General features: G+C 42.3%; 1 protein-coding gene across 2 annotated transcripts in view; it reads left to right on the forward strand.

The window, feature by feature from the left end:
- The window catches only part of scfd1 (sec1 family domain containing 1), a 136,016-nt gene that overhangs the window by 29,381 nt on the left and 81,705 nt on the right, over nt 1-24,930 (forward strand). The gene's annotated exons all lie outside the window — the stretch shown is intronic.

Below are 24,930 nucleotides of genomic sequence, written 5' to 3' on the forward strand. Positions count from 1 at the left end.
ATCCGAAGTCCGATCCCTGGTCTGTGCTTCCTAAGTTAGCTGATTACTGCAGTGGGGCACTGCACTTGATTTCAACGTGTCAGAGCTAAGGAGGCAGAAATCAGGCAGCCTTCCTGTGTGCAATTGCTATCTAGTGAATGTTGGGGAACAACAGGATTGGGTTCAGCTGGAACACTCTTGTTTCTCTCCACCCCCTCCCCACCTCCATAAATGTCTATGCTAACCCATGAAGACTGGGTCCTTGAACGTAGTACCAGAGGTCAGCAAGTGTCTGTAATCTGTACCCCTGCAAGAGTCAACGAGAGAGGAGAGAAAGCTGAACAAGGGACATCCTTCAATCAAACACTAGATTTTTAAAAAAATTGTGAACATTTCATTAGCTCGCTTGTCGGCTCAGCGACTAAACTATTTTCTCCTGTTCTCTTGTTATGAAATTCTCATTCTGTGAACCATCTACGTGTCTGTCCAAATGTTTTTTTTTGAAAAGCTGATGTTTCGCTTCAGTGAACGCATTGTGCTTCGAGAGATTCTTATCACCCTTGTAATCCTTAATGATATTCAAGGTTCCTTTTGAACATGAGGATCTTGGAAACACTACATCCATTCAATAGTGTATCTGTAAACACTAAGACGTCACTGCAACTTTGATACCTTATGAGATTTGATATGTGACTTCCTATCATAAGATACTCATTTCCTTTTGGAAATGGACTGGGTAATATCATCCAACTTATCATGCACCTGTGATTGTTGACTGGAACTTCATTCATTCAAAACTTTTGTTTTTCAGCAACCTTAATTAATGACTTTCTCTCCCAGATTTAGCAATTCTTTAGAAATAGACATACTGTTTCCACATTTTGTAATGAATAGTTAGATCAAAGCATTTGTTAGATTTTCACCAAAGAGGCTATCTTTTAAAATTCTGGCAATGATTTATGAAGCCCTAAGGATCATGCTTTTCTTGCTTAACACACGTTGCTTCCATCCTCAAACAAATTTCTGCACTGGGCTGTTGACCCATGATAACAAAATTTCCCCCACAAAAATCAGTATTTTGCGTTATCAACAAAGGTACTGCATTTGCATTGTAATCTCCTTGGAACATTACTTCACCCCCACCACCCCAAATCACTACCCTTTTCAGTAGTGTCTCTTAATTGTCTTTTTAAAAACCAACTTGTGGTGTTGCTGATTAATAACCCAGAGAATTGGGTGGGGAAGGGAGAAGAAATATATATTTGATAGTAAACTTTCAGTGAAAGTTCAGTTTTGAATTATTGAAGCATTGTACTTTTTGTGAATATAAAAGGATTCCACTTTGTATGTGTGCATCGAATTAAGCTCAACTCACCTTGTCCTGTCCAATTTCCAGTAGTATCAAAACCTGTACATTTTCCATAGTGGCATATTTTTCTACTGTTCGAATTGATTTCAAAGCTACTCCTACACACAATTTTACGCTGCTCACTCCACTAGCTAGTATGAGCCATAAGAATAGTTTGTGCTAAATTCAAATAAGGTTCCATTAAGTCTGGTTGCTGGACTGTTCATTTATATTCATTTTAACACCTGGTCTGCTCGAACTGATTTTCACCAGAAGGCAGTCCAGCTTCTGCTTCTACTGGGACAGGAGATGCATTTGAACTTTCTAGTTACAACACTTGCATATGAGATGCATTTAATATCTTTGGCAAAAGTGGTTGCATGGTAGAAGTTTGCATGGGTCTCCATGTGAATTTGATTTTGTTATTGTTTCAGTGCTTCCAAAACACACTTTATGGTAGGACATTATGGGTCCAGTAGCACATGACTAAATTGCTATTGAATGTGTTGATAGCTTCTAAAATGGGTCATAATTTCTTTGGGATTACATCTTAAAAATAAATGTCGTAGTACAGAAGGTAATATAAAACCATGTTTTGTTGCTTCAGTATTCTTTAGAAGAAATTAAATAAATGTATTCATTTCATAATACTGGGAGAGTGGCATACTTATTTTGTGTACCCCTGGTATAGTGTCTCAAATTAAAGAGATATTGTCAATAATTTTTGGTTTGCAAGCCAGAAATTCCAGCATATACCAACGACAGCCAAGAAATATCAAAAATAACAATGGACAAGTGACTCCAGCACAGTTTTGGCAATAATGATTTTTATAAATATTTTGAAAGGTGCAGCCTTGGTTTACTACAGATGGCCACTCTGCTTCATATGTCAAGAAGTATGATACTTCCTTGAAGTAGATTTTGCAATGTATCTGAAATCTATCTTTTCATTCTTTTCCATTCAGTGCAGTCCACTCAAAGCTGTTTTTATGCTAAAAATTGAATTGTGCAATAATTCAAATTAAGCAGCATAAATAACATCGCAAAGTGGAAATTTGGTGCTAATAAAATGATTTACCAGGTAATTTGAATTAAGTAACTTTGAATATCGAGTACACTGTAGTAATAATTTTGGATGAAGTGTTGGGCTGAATTTGTTTACACTTTTTGGCCCTAATATTATAATTTGTGGATTTGTTGATTATTAATGTGCAGCTGCGAAGCTGCCTTTAGTGATTATTGTAAAAAGAAATCTAAATTGCATAGTTAAATATAGAGGCTTTTTCAGAACTGTGATCCCCTCTGTCTTGAATTGCTTTTCTGTGATCTCCTACCAGTATCTGAACATGCAATCTGAACCTGAAAGAAAGCTGGGTTTCAAAATCCTGACCCACTATATGCTGCAGAACCAGCGACATCCTTAATTCCCTCCTTCAACTTCTTAAGGAGTTGCCTGGTGTTATACCTTCCAGCATAGGTTTAGGGATGAATAATGCCAAGTCACCTAATGGTACAATACAAAGAAGAAGAGTTATTTTTCTTGTGGTTCAGGTGTATATTTAGTTCCTATCTCTTTCACTTGTTCAGGAAATAATACATGTATATGTTATTTGTAGAGCAATAAGTTACATTTTTTCCCCAAATTAATCTGCTAAAGTTTGTGTGATACAAAATACTGCTTTGAGAAGTTCCTGTGAAGATTGCGATAGTACTGTTTAACATTACTGTTCTGTAGTGTTGATTTCTATTTAATTTGCCCTGATTTTATTACAAAACCATGGAACAGTGTGCAAATGTAGTTTACATTTTATGATGCTCTTAAAATCTGTTTTGACTTTGAAGAAAGCCATTGCAATTGTACTGTACAATTTTATTTCAAAAACTCTTGCTTCCTTATTTGCATCCTTGATACTTTGGGAGTTTTGTGTAGGCTGTAGCTGTCCTAATGCTTTCTTTGTCATCTTTATGTTTAGCACTCAGTGACTTTATTCCCTGGTGGATGAAATGAGCCTTGAAATCTATTAAAATGACATTCTAGTTAAAGATCTTCAATCACAATAAATGTGTACCTGGCAGAGTAGATTAAATTATGTTTTGATACTGACAGTTGTAAAGAAGCCTTTTGAACTCTTAGATGGATATCTCTTGATTTCTGTTGTACAATACCAAGATTCTTTTTCTTAATGACTGCAGTGTCACAATTTTTAAAAAGTTGTGTGGAATAAAGTAATGCTGAAAATAATAATTCCCCAATTGAAATGGGAGCATAGCAACAGCGTGTGGAAAATGAGGGCCTTGATGTGGGTCCCAGCAGGGGACAGTGGGGAATGCGAGAATTGCTGTAACCATTCAGCCTGGTTGATCCTTAAATTATGTGTTTTGGGAATTTGATGGTTTTCCTTGCTTGTGGAATGCTGTTTCCCAGGGATGATGCTATCTGGTTTTAAAAAAATAGATTTTTAACATTTTGTTTTGTATCAATGCGTTTTTATTTTATTGTCCATTTACTCACTACGATATGTACAAAATCAGGATTTGGAAAAGTGGTATTGACAGTGACAAATCAGTAACAATATTTGAGATGGTACTTTGTGCCCATTTTTAACATGTTTTGGACAGAATGAAAAACAAAGTGCAATACGAGAGCATTGTACATCATTGTACATTGCTATCAATGCCCATTGGAAGGGTATGGGGCCAATAAGCAGTGATCTGCATAAGTTGACAGCAAGTTGAAACAAGTTATTCCTACCTTATTTTCATTACAGGTGAGACAACATTAGAATATTATGTATACATTTTGGGTACCCTGCCTTCAAAAGGGCATTGGCGCATTGGAGGTGGGTCGGAGAAGAGCAGCTAGAGCATTAAATTATAAGGAAAGGCTCACAGCTAAACTTGTTTTTGTTGGAGAAAATAAGATTTAGTTCACAAAGTTTATTGCAGATAAAAATCATAAGTTCCATTCACTGACAGTTTTTATTATAAAGAGCAACAGACTCTGAAAACGTTACTGTTCAAATCCATTCCATTTGGAACTTTGTAACTAACGATACTCTTGCTGTCTGTTTGCATTGGATCAGTACAGATAAGAAAATTGAACGTGACATTGGAATAACCTTTTTTAAAAGAAGTGGAAAGAAAACATAAATTGAAACATGTTTCTTATTAACTTTGTTTTACCAAGGAATTGCACAATCTTGAGTGTTCATTTTTACATTAACCCTTAAACTGCCAATAGTCCCAGGGAAATATCCGTCTCGAGGGCAAAGCAAGTTTTTGCAATTTTCAACCTACATATTGTGGTGCTGAAACACTAATATTACAGTAATAAAATTGTTTAAGCTTTGTAATTTTGTTCTCTTCCTCCTGGCTTCCTCCATTCGTTGGAAGTGGGAGCAAATTTTAAAAGTGGATTTTTGTTTGCTGAACATTTAGAATGAAGGCTTACATGCTTATTTTTACAGATAATTAGTAGCCCAACTTGAAGGATTGATATGATGATCCAAGTTGGTATGATGCCATTTAATATCCTGAGTACTGTGGTGGTGACTGATGGATGAGCTGGATGATTTGAATGACCTATGGAACTTATTACAAGAACAACATTTACACCAGAGGCATAGACAGGATTCCAATGTGATGAAACTATCAAATTTGGCATTGGGCTGCACAGCATTGCACACAAAAAAGTAGAAACCTCTGATTATCTCTTTGTATAAATGCTTGCTAGCAATTTTATAAGTAATTGTACTGTAGATTTTGCTATAATGTACTATTTGTCTAGCTCACATACATTATTGTAGGTGCATTTATGCATACTTCTTGATTGCAAAAAAAAAATTGCCTCAATGAATTGGTACCTATGGGCCCTAATTGAAAAGTGTAGCAAAAAGGAACGTGCCTTTATCCTACGTTAGAATGTTCATGACTCCAGGAATTACAGACGCATACATACAATGCCGGATTAACCGTTGACACTTCTATTTGTCTAACTTGAGTTAGATAAACACAATTTTAGCACAACATACACAGAGTAAATACCTTAAAGGTTCTCATTTATGCTACTCAAGTGCTGGTCAGGCTTACCTTGCCCTGGGTGCCTCAACTTGGTGACCAAACCAAGGACTCGTACTTTACTGCAGTACTGAGATCTCTACTACCCTCATAATTATGTCCTGAATTATCGTGGCTGCAACCAGATGGTCAATTGTATGCTAATCTCACTTGATCAGTTTGGTCAGAACTCTCAAGGCCCATCCTCTCGTTAACAGTCAGCCTACCAACAGTTTCCCAATTTAATATAGTGGCCATTTTAGGTGTCAATTTAATATAGTGGCCATCTTACATGTCCCCCCTCACATGCCTTTACTGACTGAAAGTCAGAGAAGGCATGTTCATTGGCAACTGGGCAGCACAAATAAAGTCCCCCTCTCAGGTTACAATTTATTTTCTCTCTCAAAATATAGTAATTGCACCATTTCCATCCGGACCTGGGTAGCCCGCAGGCTCCTCACCAGGCACCGAACACAACAGCAATACATAAGCATTATAAGGACAAAACAAGACTGTACAAATAATATCACTGATGTTAGACGTAGCCAGGGATTTTGGGACAGGTTGTATGCTGTCTCATTCCAGGGTCCCGCTCCTAATTCCTCATTTATCTAACCAGCTCTACCCTTAACTCTCTGTTGCATGGTTACAAGATGTTTCTGGGAGGTCACAGTGTGTTGCAAGATTTGCTTCAGATTTAGAGAGAGTGGAGGAATTGGGTGCCCGGAAGTGTGCGCTGCCTCAATGGCTGCAGCGATTCCTTTGATTTTTACTCGGAGGGTGGTGGAATTATGTTAGTGTGTTGAATAGTACTGATCCTCCCCAATTTTGGTTTTCTCAGTGGGGTGGAAGCAGAAGTGAGAGATTGTGAACGTGCATGTTTATATGTTTTTCGATTGATTACTCCACAGATCGTGCCTTTGGGGGCTTATAACCCCCTATGATTCGGGTGGCCCCGTTTTTCAACGCTCATGTAACAGACCGGGGATCATCCTTGTTTAAGGTGAATCCGCATCCCGGATCCCCTGGTTCGGTTACATCACAGGAGTAAACTAGTGCTCCTCCAATCTGGTGGCAACATTTAGTGTTAGGTGCCTTCCAAGTTACGCCTCCTTATCCAGGTTAGGGCCGGTTTAATATACTCCACCCTCGAATACTCCCACCAAGGATACAGTAAATAGTTCCCGTTCGTGTGACTTTTCCAATTTGAGAAACCGGTGGGCTGCCCCAATGAAGAGTCCGGGACTGTTATCCGTGTGATTACTACTAGGCCTCGGGCCACCATCGCCCTCCCATATCTATGGATCTTACACAGCGGAGGGGCGTCAGTTCCAGGGTACGTTGGAGAGACCCACCTGCAGAGTTGGTCATCAGACACCCAGAAGGGAATCCTCCCCTTTTCTAGATCTTGTAGTCCCTCCTGTACTTGTGTCAGGAGGAAATTCCCGTACACCGTGCACGCTACCGCCTTTGCGGCTTGACTACCTGATTCCTCATTTTCCAAAATAATGTCGCTAACCTTTTCCTGAGTTTTTCCGAGTGCTGTCATGACCTCAAGAATTGACTGGAGCGTTATGCTGTGCTCACTTAGAGACCGTTTTTGTTCCTCATTCATATCTTTCAGCAAGCCGTGCAACGCTTTGCACGTAGCCTGATGCCCCTCCCAAAAATCCTCTGTCCCAAGAATTCACAGCTGCGGTTCCCAGGGTTCCTCCTATCCCCATCCATTCCATAAGCTCCCTCTTTCTATGCATCCCCCTCTTTGATACAGTTATGTTCCCCTTGTTGGAGCTATTCTGCCTCTCCTGATCAGGCACCTCTACCCATTTTTCCTCTCCCGGTGGCCACTCATCTCCCCGCTCTCTTCCTGCAGTGTGTTTATAAAAGTTCTCAATTGTTTGATCTGACAGTGTCTGGAATAGTCGTCGATCCCTCTACTCACGTCACTGTTCCGGAATGTTTAGAGCTGAGATCTCAAAAACCACGGACACATTCTCCCATACGACGTTATTGATCAAGATGTTGTGCGTGGCATGCCACCATCCCATTACTAGGCCCTTGCCAAATACCCAGGCAAGTGCCTGTATGATTGGTGTCAAAATGGGTCCTTTTCCCAGGTACCACTACTATTTTAACACTATATTATCAAAAGGTGATCCCTGGAGTTCTGTCCCTACATCACTGCACCATGTGGTGCTGTTATGTGTAAAAGCAGTGGCTGGCCACTCGACGCTGTCGGCCGAAGTCCAAGAAGGCCAGTCTCCCTTGACGTCCGTCCCCCCCACCCCCCCCCCCCCGGCCCATGGGTTCCTTTCCCTGGGGGTCTGCTGAGCGATCTGTCAGCTGTACAATGTCCAGCTCCTCGAGTAGCCGAACATACACACCATAGTTTCGCACCTGACCCTTTTGTGATATTAAATATCTCTGACGTACCGTTATCAACCGGCATGTGAACACAATCATCGCATGAAACAAACATGTTACACGTGCCTTGCATCCATCCCACAGTATCATTACAGATTGGTCTCCAATTCTGGGGCATCTCATATCCCCCTTTTTACTGAGACACATCGATAGTGGTTCTGTGCATTTAAACAGACTTGTCCGTGGTTGCATAGGGTGCTATTTGAGTTGCATTCTTCATTTTCGTCAGTTGTTTGGAGAGCAGTGATCACTCTGACCCCAGGAGTGTAAATACATAAGTACAAATCCCAGCATTAGCATTACCATTCTGCAGGACATCCCAATCTTTGGAGTCATCATGGCAACCTAAAAGAGAACACACGGTTAACTCTTCCGATTAGCTCATTCCTCAGGAGGTTTGTGAGTTAATTAGGTGAAAACTGAAGTGGCTTTCTCTTTTTTTATTTGCCCCATACCATGTGGGGTCCATACCCCTTGCCATGGTGGGGTGCCTTGAAGGGCTACTGGGTCTGGGCCCAGTGTCGGAGCGACGGGTGCCGCGCCCCCATCCTCTTCCCATATCCATGGGGGAAATGTAGGGTGTGTCTGCCTCTGTGTCAGGCAGATCTGGGTCTTTGATTGTGGCGGATTGTCACCTGAATACCTCATCGATTGATTAATGTGGAACCACTTAACCCTGTGGGAGCTGTACTGCGTATACCCTTGGGCTAACTTTGTCAATGATATTTTACGAGCCCTGGTACAGAGGCTCAAAGCTTCCCACTCGGGCATAGTTACACACCAATACCCTGTCCCCTATATCCCATTCTTGGGGTTTATGAGGTTCTAGCAAGAGTTTATTCTGCCGGTGAGTTTTCCCGATTGTTATTGGTCGCCTGCAACATGACTTCCTACAGATACTGATGGAGATTTTGGACAAACTTGTCCTTCCCTACCTCTCCCATCTGCCTTTCTGTCAGCTGTGGGACTGGGAGGTGAGTAGGGGTACGCATTGGTCTGCTGGTCATTAACTCGTGTGGTCAATAGCCGGTCGTCCGCGAGGGGGTTGCCCGAACAGCTATGAGTACCAACATTGTTTAGGACTAATCTCCTTATGGAGCTTCTCCTTCAAAGCCCTATTCATTCGCTCCATGATCCCTGAAGACTGGGGATTGTATACCACATTCCATTTACCCTGTATGCCCAGGAGTTTAAGTGTGTTGGCCATTACTTGCTCCATAAAATGGCTCCCTTGGTCAGATTCCACTATCCTTGGAATTCCCCACCATGAGAGAACCTCCTTTACTTGAATTTTGGCCGTGCCGTGGGCTGTCGGCGCTTTGCACGGGAAGGCCTCCACCCATTTAGAGAAATTATCGACAACAACGAGACAGTACTTATTCCCACTGGATGTAGTGGGGAGGGGCCCAATATAATCAATTTGTATAGCTTGCCCTTCCACTCTCTGTGTGTGACCAAGGGGTGCCTTTCTCTTCTGGGGGTCGGGGTTATTTGCTGCACACACCAAGCATCTATCACAGAAATTCCGGACATCATCTTGGAGGTTAGGCCACCACGCTACGGCCTCTATTCGTTTGGTGGTCACGACACGTTCGGGTGACGTGCTCCTGGTTCCCTGTGGACCAATTGTATAAATTCTTCCCTATGATGGTGCAGCTCAACCCATTGGTCATTATGGTAGAGCATTCCCTTTCTTAACACTGTGTCAAGGTAGGGTCCTGGAATCTCATCATTTTGTTTAGCCCGGATAACGTTTTTGAGAACTGGATCCGCAAGTTGCACCACTGAAAGGTCGACTGGGGAGGGGGAAGCCTTCGTGTTGGATGAGCCATCTACCTTTGCTAGAACCATCCCTGGTTGTTATTGATCCCGAGGCCCTCCTTCCATCGTTCCCTGCTTAGCTAGTGTGTTCGACTTTTGGTTGCCCTCCCAGCGCAGCTCTGCCTTGCTATGTGCCTTGACTTTTCGAACGATGAAGTTAGTGGTGGACTGTTGGATAGCGTTAAAAATGGTCCTCAGAACAGGGGCCGTAGACAAAGGTTTGCCGTCCACTGACTTAAAACCCCGTCGTTGCCAAATGTTCCTGTATTCTGTCATAGATTTACAGGTGAACATGGAATCAGAATATATAACGAAGGGAGTGGGGAATTTGGTGACAACGTATGCCACCACCGCCAATTCTGCCTGTTGTGCACTAAAATGGGTGGGCAATTTAAGGGCGAGCGTCACATTACGCTCCTCATCCGATATCCCGCATCCCCTCATGGACCTAACTGGATCCTTCTACAAATACATCCAACAATCTGGGCATAGCTTGGTAAGCATGACTCCGTTGATAGAACCACTGTGTTCCACGCGGCACTCGTGGGGTCCCTGGATAAGCCATATTTTGGGCCAGTTTGGGCTCCGTTAACTGTTACACGGTAATCTGTGGACTGGACAGTAGGAATGTCCAGCGGGCCAGCCTAACCCTGCTAACAGTGCCATCCTGCGGTCGTCTGGTCGGTAATAACTTAGTGGGGGTATGGTGTGTAAGCAAGCGAATGGGACTCTCCCCTGTAAAGACCGTGAAGTGCTTGATCGCCCAAAAGACCACCAGTAGGTGGTGTTCGCAAGCCGAGTATGCAAGCTCGACCTCAGTAACAGCGACGCATATGCTACGGGCCGACCTTTACCCTGCATGGCTGCATCAGGACAGCACTGAGCCCTCATTCTGAGGCAGCTACCTCGAGAACAAAGGGTCTATTCCGGTGGATGGAGCCCAGAGCCAGGGCCAGTTGAACCTGGTTCTTTAAGATCTCAAAAGCACGTTGGCAACTGGGATCCCAGATCCACTGTTGATCTTTCCTTAAAAGGGAGTACAGAGGGACTGCCGTTGATGCACAGGCCTCAATAAACTCCCAGTAGTAACCTTTGAGATCGGAGGGCAGAGACATTTTCCGGAATAGGGAGAGCTTGAACAGCATCCCGTTTGGCCCGGTCTGTGCCCCTTTCACCTTGTTTTATGGTAAGACCCAGGAATTGGACCTGTGACTGTCCAATCTGGGCTTTCTTTGGATCGACCTTTAACCCCGCCTGCTGCAGTAACTGGAGTGGTTCCCCCAGCAGGTGCCCATGATCTTCCCCACCTTCGGTGAATAGTAGGAAGTTGTTGTCTTATTGTACCAACGAGGAGGGCTTAGAGAATCCCACAAGGGCCTGCGCCATACACTGATGAAAAATAAAGGGACGATTGTGGAATTCCTGTGGGAGACAGGTCCAATTGTACTGTTGTCCCTTGAAAGTAAAAGCAAATTTATACTGATCTTCCTTTCTAACGGGAACTGACCAAAACCCATTGGAGATATCCAAGACGACAAAAGTGATGGCAGCTGGGTCAATATTGGCAATAAGGTCCGCCTCGTTGGACGTGCATGTTGGATATGCTGGTTTAGAATGCGATAGTCTATAGCCATGCGCCATGAGTCATCTGGTTTCCTCACCGGCCAGATAGGGGAATTAACCTCGGTGGCGATGGGGCGCAAAACCCCATGTTCAACCAGGGAATTAACTGTTCGCTCAAGGTGGGCATTAGCCACCGCGGGGTAGCTTTTGTGGCTTCGACATTGGCTGTCCAGCGATGCAAACTTCTACCCCAGATCATTCTCCCACAGTCATTCTTATGACGTGCAAAAGCGTCCTGATGTTGCTTAAACACTCCCTTCAATGTCTCAGGGGCACTCAGCTGTTCTAGGTCGTACACAGTGGACGGGTGTAACATGCACATCGGTCCCCATTTAGGGGGAATGACCATGACAGCATCCAGACTCCTACCCCTGCCCAAACACAATTATTTTTTCAAATCTATAATCATCTGATGTTGAGGCATCCAGTCAGACCTAAGTACCCCACTGCCCCCATGCTCCCATCTCATTAATATACAGGCCCAATCCATTTGGAGTGGACCGATTGAAACTGTTAAAGGTTTGGATACCGCCCCAGTCCTTTCCTAGCCCGTGAATCCGGAGAGACTATAAAGTTCTCCTGATGAGTGGGGTGAGTTAAGAGGGTCGCTATCGTGGACAACTGTCCGGGAGGCCCCAGTATCCACCAAATAATCTCCCTCCCTGCCCGCGACCTTTAATTTCACCCAGGGGCAACCCCACCAGTCAGAGGTGATCAGGGTCAGACACTCAGTCTGGGCGCGGCCACATCGTTGCGGGGCAGACCCTTGGGGGTCCGCTTGTCATTCCAGTTGCGGCGTGTACGGGATCGCTTGGTTTGAGATTCTGCAGTGCGCGCGTGGCCTGCAGCTTACCTTTGTTTGAGGACCAGTCTTTAGAATCCCGCGGGCGCCGTGGTTTCCTGCATTCCTTTGCGAACTGCCCTCTCCTCCTTCAATTATAAAGCAGCCATGTCTGCGGTTTGGAGGGAGATTTCCCCTCTTGTCTCCATTGCTTATTTGGGGTCTGAAACTGAGACTGATCAGTCTCTCCTCCTGCGTGATTCCCGAACAGCTTGCCAGACTTGGGTTCTGGCGCTCTGTCGGTATTATGGAGGAGGGTGAGTCGGTGTTATCCTCATTGTCTGGGTCAAACGAATCGTGTGCCTTGACTTTGATCGAGGGAAGGCACTGACTGATTAATGTCCGGTGCCAGTGGTTTAGAGGGCTGTCCTGTAGTTAGTGGTACATCGCCACCCCTCCCTGGCCTCGTAAGCCGGAAGGCCAAAGTCGATCGCCAAAAGCTTGCGGGTGTTCCCCTGGCTTTGTCGGGTCTGGGAACATTCCAGGAAGGGGTTCCCTTCTGACATGCCAACAACTTTCAAGATCGCCACCTTCAAGCTGGCAGTAATCCCTCCACCTAGTTTCAGGTTCTGTCCCAGCCCCCCATATATCTCCGGATCGAGAGTAAATAACAATTTCCCATTTTCTTCCTCGTCCAGGCCATGAATGCCGGCAAATTACGTGGCCATTAAAGAAGGTGGTTTCAGGCGATTGGCCGTGTCTGATAGGTGGCAATTGCGTAGCAAATTTCGTAGCAAGTTCCTGCAATTGGCCCGTAGTGTGGGGAATCGGAAAGGTACTTGTAAGTACTGGTTCATCACCCTCTTTCTGTCCGTGGGTATATTTCCATTGCACAATCGGCAACATTGGGCTCGCCTGAGGGCCACAGAGGTTAAATGGAGGAGGGTGACTCTCTGCGCATTGGATCCCATCAAATGGTCCTTGTATCTCTGTCTCATCCGCTCTATGGCCGGGGTCATTAGACAGACAAGCCCTTGTTGGGCACTAAGTGCCCAGGATCCTTAATCTAAATAAAAGAAATTACGAAAGTATGAGGTGCAAGTTGGCTATGATACATCGGGGAACTTTACTAAAAGGGATGACGGTGGATAGGCAATGGTTAATATTTAAAGAACGCGTGCAGGAATTGCAACAATTATTCATTCCTGTCTGGTGCAAAAATAAAACAGGAAAGGTGGCTCAACCGTAGCTTACAAAAGAAATTAGGGATAGTATTAGATCCAAAGAGGAGACACATAAAACTGCCAGAAAAAGTGACAAGCCTGAGGATTGGGAGCAATTCAGAATTCAACAAAGGAGGACAGAGATTGATTGAGGGGAAAAATAATGAGAGTAAACTAACAGGGAACATAAAAACTGACTCTAATTTGGATGAGGGAACTAAATGTAACATCTCCAAGTTTGCAGACGACACAAAGCTGGGGTGGAATGTGAGCTGTGAGGAGGCCGCAAAGAGACTCCAATATGATTTAGACAAGTTGAGTGAGTGGGCAAGAACATGGCAGATGCAGTATAATGTGGATAAATGTGAGGTTATCCACTTTGGTTGTAAAAACAGAAAGGCAGATTATTATCTGAATGGTGATAGATTGGGAAACGGGGTGGTGCAACGAGACCTGGGTGTCCTTGTACACCAGTCGCTGAAAGCGAGCATTCAGGTGCAGCAAGTAGTTAGGAAGGCGACTGGTATGTTGGCCTTCATTGCAAGAGGATTTGAGTATAGGAGCAGGGATGTCTTGCTGCAGTCTGGAGTATTGTGTGCAGTTTTGGTCTCCTTATCTGAGGGAGGAAGGATGTCCTTGCCACGGAGGGAGTGCAACGAAGGTTTACCAGACTGATTCCTGGGTTGGCAGGACTGACTTATGAGGAGAGATTGGGTCGACTAGGCCTTTATTCACTAGAGTTTAGAAGAACGAGAGGTGATCACATCGAAACATATAAAATTTTAACAGGACTAGACAGACTAGATGCAGGGAGGATGTTCCCGATGGCTGGGGAGTCCAGAACCAGGGGTCACAGTCTCAGGATACGGGGTCTGCCATTTAGAACAGAGACGTGGAGAAATTTCTTCACTCAGAGGGTGGTGAACCTGTGGAATTCTCTACCACAGAAGGCAATGGAGGCCAAGTCATTAGATGTATTCAAGAAGGAGATAGATATATTTCATAATGCTAAAGGGATCAAGGGATAGGGGGAAAAAGCAGGAACCAGGGTACTGAGTTAGACGATCAGCCATGATCTTTTTGAATGGTGAAGCAGGCCCGAAGGACTGAATGGCCTACTCTTGCTCCTGTTTTCTATGTTTCTAAAACTCTATAAGCTGCCTTCATATCCTCACACCCCTGTTCTATCGTCTCACATTTCTGCTTCCACTCATCTCTTTCCTATGTTCTTTTCTGCAATTTTTCCTTCGCATTAATCAGAGAACACCGTAGAAACTGCTTTTCACACTTAAAGTCTTCCTGCATTTGTAACTTCTCCTCCCCCACCTTTTGTAGCTCTTTCATCAACCTTTCTACCACTACTTCCTGATTATTCAACTGTTCCTTCAACCGTTTGATCTCCCCATCTTGTTGGGTATTCTCCCCTTGCTTGTTTGTAACTTCACGATCCATGACCAAAAGTCTGTTTGGATTTTTCTTTTTGGGCCGAAATTTCCGAGCGCTCGGTCCTTCGGACTAGGTGCTACCAAAATGGATTTCATCCATTCTTCCTTAGCATTTACCCTTCCCAGACAATACTGGTACATTTGCTCATGGCCCGGTGTGGGCCCCTTCCTCTTCATCTTGCTGCTTAAGCCCGACATTCTGTATAATAGTCTAACCTTAGAGTCCTGCCGCGGTCGCCAAATCTGTAGGCAAAAAGTAACATGCCTTTATCCTACGTTACAATGTTCATGTCTCCGGGAATTACAGACATGTACATACAATGTCGGATTAACCGTTAACACTTCTATTTGTCTAACTCGAGTTAGATAAACACAATTTTAGCACAACATACACAGAGTAAATACCTTAAAGGTTCTCATTTATGCTACCCAGACTCAAGTGCTGGTCAGGCTTACCTTGCCCTGGGTGCCTCAACTCGGTGACCAAACCAAGGACTCATTCTTTACTGCAGTACCGCGATCTCTTCTACCCTCATTTAGGTCCTGAATTATCGTGGCTGCAACCAGATGGTCAATTGTGTGCTAATCTCACTTGATCATTTTGGTCAATGGGCCTCAAGATCGAGACCCACTTGATCAGCTTAGTCAGAACTCTCATTAACGGTCAGCCTACTAAAAGTTTCCCAATTTAATATAGTGGCCACTTTACGTGTCAATTTAATATAGTGGCCATCTTACAAAAGGGAGAACTAATTCTGTCATTTTTAAGGTGATTTTCTGGATTTCCTATTATTCCAGCAAGTATAATGGGCTCTCTTTTATTTTAGCCAAGAAATTTATACATATGTTACACCACTTTGCACTTTTCCCCCCCAAGCAAATAACTCACTATGTTCATTTTTTTGAAATCAGCCAAATTGACAAGTGTTAGAAAAGAAAGGGTAAAACTATTTGAAAACATTCTAACCTTCTACCTTAATGGATGTGACGAATAATGGTTGCTTTTTTGAGTGGCAGCTTTGAAGCGCAGTAGCTTTTTGCAGTTTGGAATGTTAAGAAATATCCAGTCCCAAATAGCTAATGGCACAAAGTGCATATGCTGTTCATCTATATTTTAAAAAAAAAAGCACATTTGTTAGTCACCATATGTGAAACTGGAAAGTTAATCATTCTTGTAGACAGCTGTAGAGTACTGTGTGGTTTGGGCTTAGATGAGAGGTTCCTCACTAACTAAAGTGATCCAGCACTATTTTTAGAACCTTCTGACAAGGCCATAAATCAAAATGTTTGTTTTTCCTCACACATGTGGATTGGAGATTGGGTATGACTTTTTGGATAAATCATGGCAGAGGACATCAAAACTGAAGTGATGGTGTTTTTGAGTTGAGTGATCAGAAATTTTTGAAACTGGGAAAGTGTAAATCTTGTTATATCCAATACTTATTGAATGAATCCAGGGTGGTGCATGTGATTGAGCAGTAGGATACAACAGGTGATTTGTTTGGGTTTAATAAGTTGCACATTTTCAAAAGCAACAAGCCATGAAGCAAATATTTCCATGGACTATTGCCTAAAAATGAAAGATCTAATTCGTACAACTACTGTGGTGCTGGTCTGTTTCTTTCTCTTGCAGCTGATCAGTTTCCACTAAGAGTTCAGTAAGATTAGAAATAACTGTGTGGAATATTTCCAATTCAGTTTTTTAAAACAACTTGTGTGTTGAGTAGTTAAACAAAAATAGCTAAAGGTAGTCTTCATACTGACACATTCTGAACCTTCCCACCATTATGTAAATGTATGACAATAATGAAATGTCAGATTATTTTGAATCAAAGTTCCAAGTGGGATTTCTGATATTTAAGATGTCATCTTGATTCATCTCAGATCCAACCCAACTTAGAATGGAATTCAATTTTTCCAGTTAGAAACATTGCCTGTAAAATTCAGTGTGACCTGCATGACAAAACTTCTGTATTGCTCTTCCCTAGGCCAAGAGAATCAGAATTAATGAGAAGGATGAACATGCTAATATTCCAATTTTGTGCCTCTTTGAAGGAAGCTCAATAACCAGATGTTGCCAAGAAAGTGTATGATAGATCTGTGTTATTAGTACAAATGGTTGTTGTGCGTACAGATAAAGATTAACTCAAAAGTCCAATTGCAGTGCAAGTTTCTGTATGCCAATTCCAGGTTATTATATCCTTACTATATTCCAACAGTAATCATAGTTGCCAACGCCGCGCACCTTGAATGTGAGCAATTCACTTTTTGATCCTCCGTTGGTACTATTCACTTATCCTTCTGTATGTTTGTTTATTCTGGGGACTTAAACCATCCCCAGCAGTTTGTGGACCCAGCTCAGAAAAGCTTGCAATTTAGTCTGAGTCACATCATAAGGTAGCAGACTCCATTCTTGCGCTCGTCCTCCTCCTTCGATTCAAGCACTGGCTGCTTGCGGTTCAAGAACAAGCCCTTCCCCCTTACCAAGAGTGACTGACTCAGACCCTCTCGCTGCAGGTGCGTCGCTTCCACCAAACTCTGGGACAAAAAAAATGAAACAACCAAAAGTACAACCTGACTCTCAAACTTTAATCCTTCCCTCCTTACCATTGATTGGTCTATGTCTTCACTCTGTATTATGATTGTCAATCATTCAGCACACACTTGTTAACAACAAATGTACTAACTGTATCTCAGTTTGTAATATTTTCTTTCTGTGCAACATTAATTGGATTGATATTTTTTGAATAATACATCATAGTATGAGGTTTGACAATCTTTGAGCAAAACAGTTAAATAATTCATTCTAATAGGCCGGATTTTCCTGTGAGCGGCTAACGAACGGTACCCGCCTTCTGTTAGACTTGCACTTGCCCATAGACTTTTCATGGGTTTTTGCATGGCAAGTTCCTCTCTTGGGCCTCAGTTCAATGCGGCACCCTCTCCCGGGTATCTGGGATCTGTGTGAACAGGGCAAGCAGCCGTGTATCCCCTTAACCAATCAGATTGAAGCATGTTAATAAGCAGCGCAGAGTCTGAACCAGGAACTGTAAGTTAGAATAGTAAATTCAATGTCAGATCAGGTACAGAAAGCAAAATAAAGAGAAAGTAAGAAAGACTGAATTAAAAGACAGAGATGAGATAAAGAAAAAGTTTTTTAAAAATTACGTTTTTGATAAATGTCCAACAACAATTAAAATCTGAAGGAATGAGACTCCACACTTGTAAAAGTTAATTTTCAGTGCCAGAGAGGGTGTTTGGCAGTAATTAAGACTTGGCACGTCTAAAAGTTTGCTTAGGCTTAAAATGACTTGATGTACCTTTTTTTGGCGAAATTAGTTTATTCCATCAGGTCAGTGCACGAACTTCAAGCCGTTCCATTCATTTGGATGGCGAGCCAGCCGGTGAGATGTCATTCTCGTGGAGTTTACAGGGGAGGGTCGAATTTGGTACAGCAACTTCTGGATTTCAGAGTTTGATTGCGCATGTGCAGTTACTGGAAGTTGCTGTACTAAATGCACAGAAATAACGGTGAGCCCTGTTGGCCTCGCCGTTATTTTCACAGGAAAATCCAGCCCATTCTGTTGAATTTAGTGTGAACAGAAATATTTAATTTTATTTGGAGTGAACAAGTTAACAGTGTTAAATCAATAAAATTGCAGGTCCAAGTTAGGATTATAAAGATAATTATATGACAGTTTTGTGTGTCTCTGGGGATACATAAGAGATAGGAGCAGGAGTAGGGCATTCGGCCCCTTGAGCCTGCTCCGCCATTCAATGAGATCATGGCTGATTTTTTTTAACCTCATCTCCACTTTCCTGCCCTTTCCCCATATCCTTTGACTCCCTTGCTGATCAAAAATATGTCTAACTCAGCCTTGAATGTATTCAATGACTCAGCCTCCACAGCTTTTTGGGGTAAAGAATTCCAAAGATTCACCACCCTCTGGGAGAAGAAATTTCTCCTCATTTTCGTCTTAAACGGGTGACCCCTTATTCTGAGACCATGCCCCCCCCCTAGTTTTAGATTCCCCCATGAGGGGTAACATCCTCTCAGCATCTACCCTATCAAGTCCCCTCAGAATCTTATATGTTTCAATAAGGTCTCCTCTCATTCTTAGCTCCAATGAGTATAGACCCAACCTGTTCAATCTTTCCTCATAAGACAACCCTTCCATACCCAGAATCAACCTAGTGAACCTTCTCTGAACTGCCTCCAATGCAAGTATGACCTTCCTTAAATAAGGGCACCAGAACTGTACGCAGTACTCCAGGTGTGGTCTCACCAGCACCCTGTACAGTTGTAGCATAACTTCCCTGCCTTTGTACTCCATCCCCCTAGAAGTAAAGGCCAATATTCCGTTTGCCTTCCGGATTACCTGCTGCACCTGTATGTTGACTTTTTGTGTTTCGTGTACGAGGACACCCAGATCCCTCTACCGTAGCATTTTGTAGTATTTCTCCATTCAAATAATATTTTGCTTTTTTGTTTTTCCTCCCAAAGTGGATGACTTCACATTTTCCCACGTTCTATTCCATCTGCCAAATTTTTGCCCATTCGCTTAACCTGTCAATATCCCTTTGCAGACACTTTGTGTCCTCATCGCAACTTGCTTTTCCACCTATCTTTGTATCATCATCAAATTTGGCCACAAGACACTCTGCTCCTTCATCCAAGTCATTGATATATATTGTAAATAGTTGAGGCCCCAGCACTGATGCTTGCGGCACCCCACTAGTTACAGATTGCCATTTTGAAAATGACCCTTTTATCCCGACTCTTTGTTTTCTGTTAGTTAGTCAATCCTCTATCCATGCCAGTATATTACCCCCAACACCAAAGCTCTTATCTTGTGCAGTAATCTTTTATGTGGCACCTTATCGAATGCCTTTTGGAAATCGAAATATACTGCATCCATTGGTTCCCCTTTATCCACCCTGCTCGTTACTTCCTCAAAGAACTCTAATAAATTTGTCAGACACGATTTCCCCTTCATAAAACCATGTTGACTCTCCTTGAATGTATTATGAGTCTCCAAATGTCCTGCTACTACTTCCTTAATAATGGATTCTAGCATTTTCCCAATGACTGATGTTAGGCTAACTGGTGTATAGTTACCTGCTCTCAGTCTCACTCCCTTCTTGAATAAGGGTGTTACGTTTGTGGTTTTCCAATCCGCTGGGACCTTTCCAGAATCTAGTGAATTCTGGAAGATTACAAACAATGCATCCACTATCTCTGTAGCCACTTCCTTTAAGACCCTCTGATGCAAGCCATCAGGTCCAGGGGACTTGTCAGCTTTAAGACCCATTAGTTTACTTTTTCTCTAATAGTGATTGTTTACGGATTGTGATAGGGATGTACTGGCACACGCAGGGTCTGTTTCAGTTAACATGCTAACAAGTAAAAATCACTGTCTGCAGGCTTGTACGAGGTAACAGGATGCACTGCAACTGTGCTGTGAAAGATTATTTGTTTGTCCCACTTCAAATAACAGCCATTTGAGCGACTATAAAACAATATCCTAACGTAATAAATCGTACAAAGGGTTTCATCCCAACTACAGTGCATGCCATAATGATTGTAAAATTTTTGTAGTGATCAACTGCTCGTGATTTCAATGAATAATCAGCATTTCCGTCCTCTATTCACACTACTCGAACCGTCTTCCTTAAATTCTGAACTTTAAAAACTATGCCACAGCACTTTACGAGTTATCTCTGCCCCACTGGCTGACATTTCAGTACAGTGCTGAGGGAGCGCTTCATTATGGAAGTTGCTGTCTTTTAGGTGAGACGTTAAATGAGTCTGATTACTCAGGTGGACATAAAAGATTCCCTTGGCACTTTTCAAAGAAGAGCAGGGGCATTTTCCTGGTATCCTGGCCAGCATTTATCCCTCAATCATCAACACCAAAACAGGTTAACTGGTCATTTATCTCCATAACTCTTTGTGGGACCTTGCTGTGCACAAATTAGGTGCTGTGTTTGCCAGTGAGTAAACTTCAAAATTAATTCATTGGCTGTGAAATGGTTTGGGACATCTGGGATCTGAAAGACAATATATAAATACAAGCTTTATTTCCACTCACACGATCAGAAAATCATACAAGTGCCTAATCTGTGAAAGATTGCAAAGAAGAAATTTACTACAACATAAATTTAATGACTATCATTTATGCATTACTGAATTTCATGGACTTTTCATAGTTAGGCCCCTGCTGATTGTACTACAATCTTCATTATAAATCATTTAAGAACTTCATCTTGAATGAAACAAAATTAAGGAGAAATGTGCAACTGAGAATACTAAAATGGTATGCAAGAAAAATTATACATTTTTGTTATTTCTGGGATTCATAATATTTTGAAGTAATTTAGCTTACCAAAGTTAATAACATTTTCTCCTTCTTGAGTCCTTTGAGTCTGAAATGTTTTAAGTTTTAAAATACACATTTGCTTTCTATCATAACTAATAAAAATGGTTTCCTTGAACTAGTTATTGCTGAATATTAATTAATATTCCCCACAGATCCGCACATTGTAATTTGCCATTTTAGTACAAAAGTGCTACTACAGTCTATAAAGGATAATTTATATAACTTGGAAAAGTTACAAATATTATGACAAGAAAAGTAGAGAAGTATTGATTGAGCAAGACAGGATTAGCCCAATCATGCTGCCAACTTATTTTCTTTAAGTCTGTCATCTAGAGAGTATTCTGTGCCTTGGAAAATAATAAATGTAGCTGTTGGCCATAATGCACAGCCATTTGTCTTATTAAATGCTGTCAGTGCACCCTAAGATGTAGGTAAAATAAAGAAGCTAATTTGATTACGTTTTGGTGTTAACTTGAGGTTTTGCAGATGTGTACATCTGGAGGTCACAATTTTCCTTGGACATTTTACACCAGCTTCAAAAGTCTCACCCTTAATAATAAAGGCTGTTATGCTTCGGCATCATTTTCACTTTCACTTGTTAGTTACTGTATGTTGTAATATTGACGAAGGGTTGCACACTGCAATTTAGTTCATACTTATGCATGTTTCAACGGTTGGCACAATGCTGGAAAGCCAGGTGTTGCAGGTAAATCTATTTAAGGGAATGTGATTTGTCCTGAATTCGAGTAACTGTTCTTTTGCCTCTGGGATCCGGATCTAAATCCAGGCCAGACTGATTTTTTAATTTGATTTTTATTATTTGTTCTCGGGATGTGGGTAGTACTGGCAAGGCCACATTTATTGTTGTACCCAAGTTGTCCTGAGAAGGTGGTGGTGGTGTGCCTTCTATAGTAATTGTTTTTACAACTAAGTGGCTTGTCAGAGAGGTTTTTTATGATAATCGAGTCTATTTTTTTCCTAGTGCTAGCCCACAAATTACCAGATTTAGTAAATTTAAGTTCACATCTTGCCGTGGTGTGTTTTTAACTCATGATCTCTGGGTTGCTAGTTTAGTACCATGTTTAGTAACCACAACATTACCATGCCCTGACTAATGAAATGAAAGTCTCCTTTCTGATAGATGTAAATGCCCTGCGTATAATGAATTTGATCGATCTGAACATAGTTCCCAGTGGGCATGGCCCATAGCAAAAAAAAAATTCCCCTAATTTGGCACTAAATTGGCAGTCTTGATCAGAGAAGGCCATAATAGCTGATATGAACAATGTAGAAGTAATCACAGGTCCAGCAAGGGACTTCTTCTGCGATTCGGATTAATGCCCAATGATGGGATTGTAGGGAGCTTTACTCTGCATAAATCCATAGATCTCTCCAAGTCTGTGTTACATGCATTCAAAGAAGTACGCATTTATATTAATTTTTTTATCCAGAACGTTGATGAAACATCATTTTTTTTAACTTTAAGCTGAATTTTGTTAAAATGTGCTCTACACTGGCATAATACATTAGCACAGTGGCTCTGTAGCTGAGGTTCAAGACTGATGGGATAAGACTCCTCTCTGCTGACTAAATGAAATGGGATGGGACGGTCTCAACTTCATTCCTTTTGGATGTGAGGCCACAACATAAAACTGCCCCTAATTCAGTACTAACTAGCAATCTCGCTCAAAGAAGCAATGAAAATGGCTAACGTGGGAAGAGGAAAATTTGCATGGGTGCTGCAAGGAATACTGTCCTGAGTCCGGGATTAAGACTTGGTCGATATTAGGCCCACTGCTCTTTTTGATATATATTAGTGACCTGGACTTGATTATGGAGGGCATAATTTCAAAGTTTGCAGATGACACGAAACTCGGAAATGTAGTAAACAGTGTGGAGGATAGTAACAGACTTCAGGAGGACATAGACAGACTGGTGAAATGGGCAGACCATGGCAGATGAAATTTAATGCAGAAAAGTATGAAGGGATACGTTTTGGTAGGAGGACTAAGGAGAGGCAATACAAACTAAATGTACAATTTCAAAGGGAGTGCAGGAACAGAGAGACTTTGGGAGTGTATGTACACAAACCTTTGAAGGTGGCAGGACAAGTTGAGAAGGCTGTTTAAAAAAGCATATGGGATCCTTGGCTTTATTAATAGAGGCATAGAGTACAAAAGCAAGGAAGTTATGCTTAACCTTTATAAAACACTGTTTAGGCCACAGCTGGTGTATTGTATTCAATTCTGGACACCACCATTTAGGAAGGATGTCAAGGCCTTAGAAAGGTAGAAGAAATTTACTATAAAGGTACCAGGGATGAGGGACTTCAGTTATGTGGAAAGACTGGAGAAGCTGGGATTGTTGTCCTTAGAACAGAGAAGGTTAAGGGGAGATTTGATGGAGGAGTTCAAAATCGTGAACGGTTTTGTTAGAGTAAATAAGGAGAAACTGTTTCCAGTGGCAGAAGGGTTGGCAACCAGAAGACACAGATTTACGGTGATCGGCAAAAGAGCCAGAGGGGGCATGAGGAAACATTTTTTTACGCAGCGAGTTGTAATGATCTGGAATGCACTGCCTGAAAGGGTGGTGAAAGCAGATTCAAAAGTAACTTTCAAAAAGAAATTGGATAAATACGTGAAGGGAAAAATTTACAGGGCTACGGGGAAAAAGCGGGGGAATGGGACTAATTGAATAGCTCTTCCAAAGAGCCGGCACAGGCATGATGGGCCGAATGGCCGCCTCCTATGATGCATATAGTTCTGGCACAGTAAAGGGAGTATTGTCCTGCAGCTATCTCTGCTACTTCTCTGTCCTTATTCAGGCCTCTTTGGACCAGAAGCTGACTGTGGCTCAGTGAGCAAATAGGTGATCTGTTCCCAGGCTTCGTGAGAGAGTTGCTACAAGATGCACTTCCCTTGGGTGGCATAGCATACTGTGGATGCAAAGCCACATTTTACCAATTAATGCTATGGATGTTTACTGACTGGGAACTTGGTTAAGCCTGTTGAAGCAGAATTTACTTGGGAGTTTGTGGCGGAATAAATCACTTTTGGTACTATTGGTCTGAGCTGGATTTAAACCCATATTCTAAAGACGGAGAGTCTTGCTCATTATTGAGCTTATTGTCTATATATTCCACAAAATCCCTTGGCACATCACTGACACTGCACTGGTCTGTCAAACCGAGGGTATGGACAGCACTCAACAGAGTGTTTTTCAGGGTCAGCCAGATACAGATCAGCTCCCAGGTTGTCCATCCACAATGAACGGAGTTCCTCTGGGACATGGGAACACCATCCCTGTAACTTCTCCAGAGCAGCTGAGAGAGAAGATGACCTGAAATGTTGGGTCTCTGAGGCAAGAAATTTGATTTTTTTTTTGGTGGTAACAAATGTATATTACCCTTTCCTCCAGATAGACAATATAGCAATACTTTGAATAGAATGTACTTCCCCATGACTTTCCTTCACCGGTTTAAATAGAAGTGATTTTGCTTTCCTGTTTCAATTCCTGAATTGTAGATTTTTTTTTGTTCTTCCCTTCTCTCCTGAAGAAGGAGATAATTGCTGAGGTGTAGTTCCATTCGTGCCCAAATAGCTATTCTTTATTTACCAGTCAAAATGATATCTCAGCAGCCTCATTGTCTTTGGGGAGTATCATTGCTGATTCTGATCCAGCCCTGAGCAAACATTTTACAGCAGGGGTTACTGAATATGGATAAGGAACAAGAATCCCCACTGAGTTCTCTCTCTCCTCTCTAGCCCTGGGACAAGAAGAACAATCAACATATCCCTGCTAATGACCTGGCTGAGATCAGCAAACTCAGCACAAACAAATTGGACTTGCA

This window comes from Heptranchias perlo, chromosome 10, assembly GCF_035084215.1.
Source record: "Heptranchias perlo isolate sHepPer1 chromosome 10, sHepPer1.hap1, whole genome shotgun sequence".
NCBI lineage: Eukaryota > Metazoa > Chordata > Chondrichthyes > Hexanchiformes > Hexanchidae > Heptranchias > Heptranchias perlo.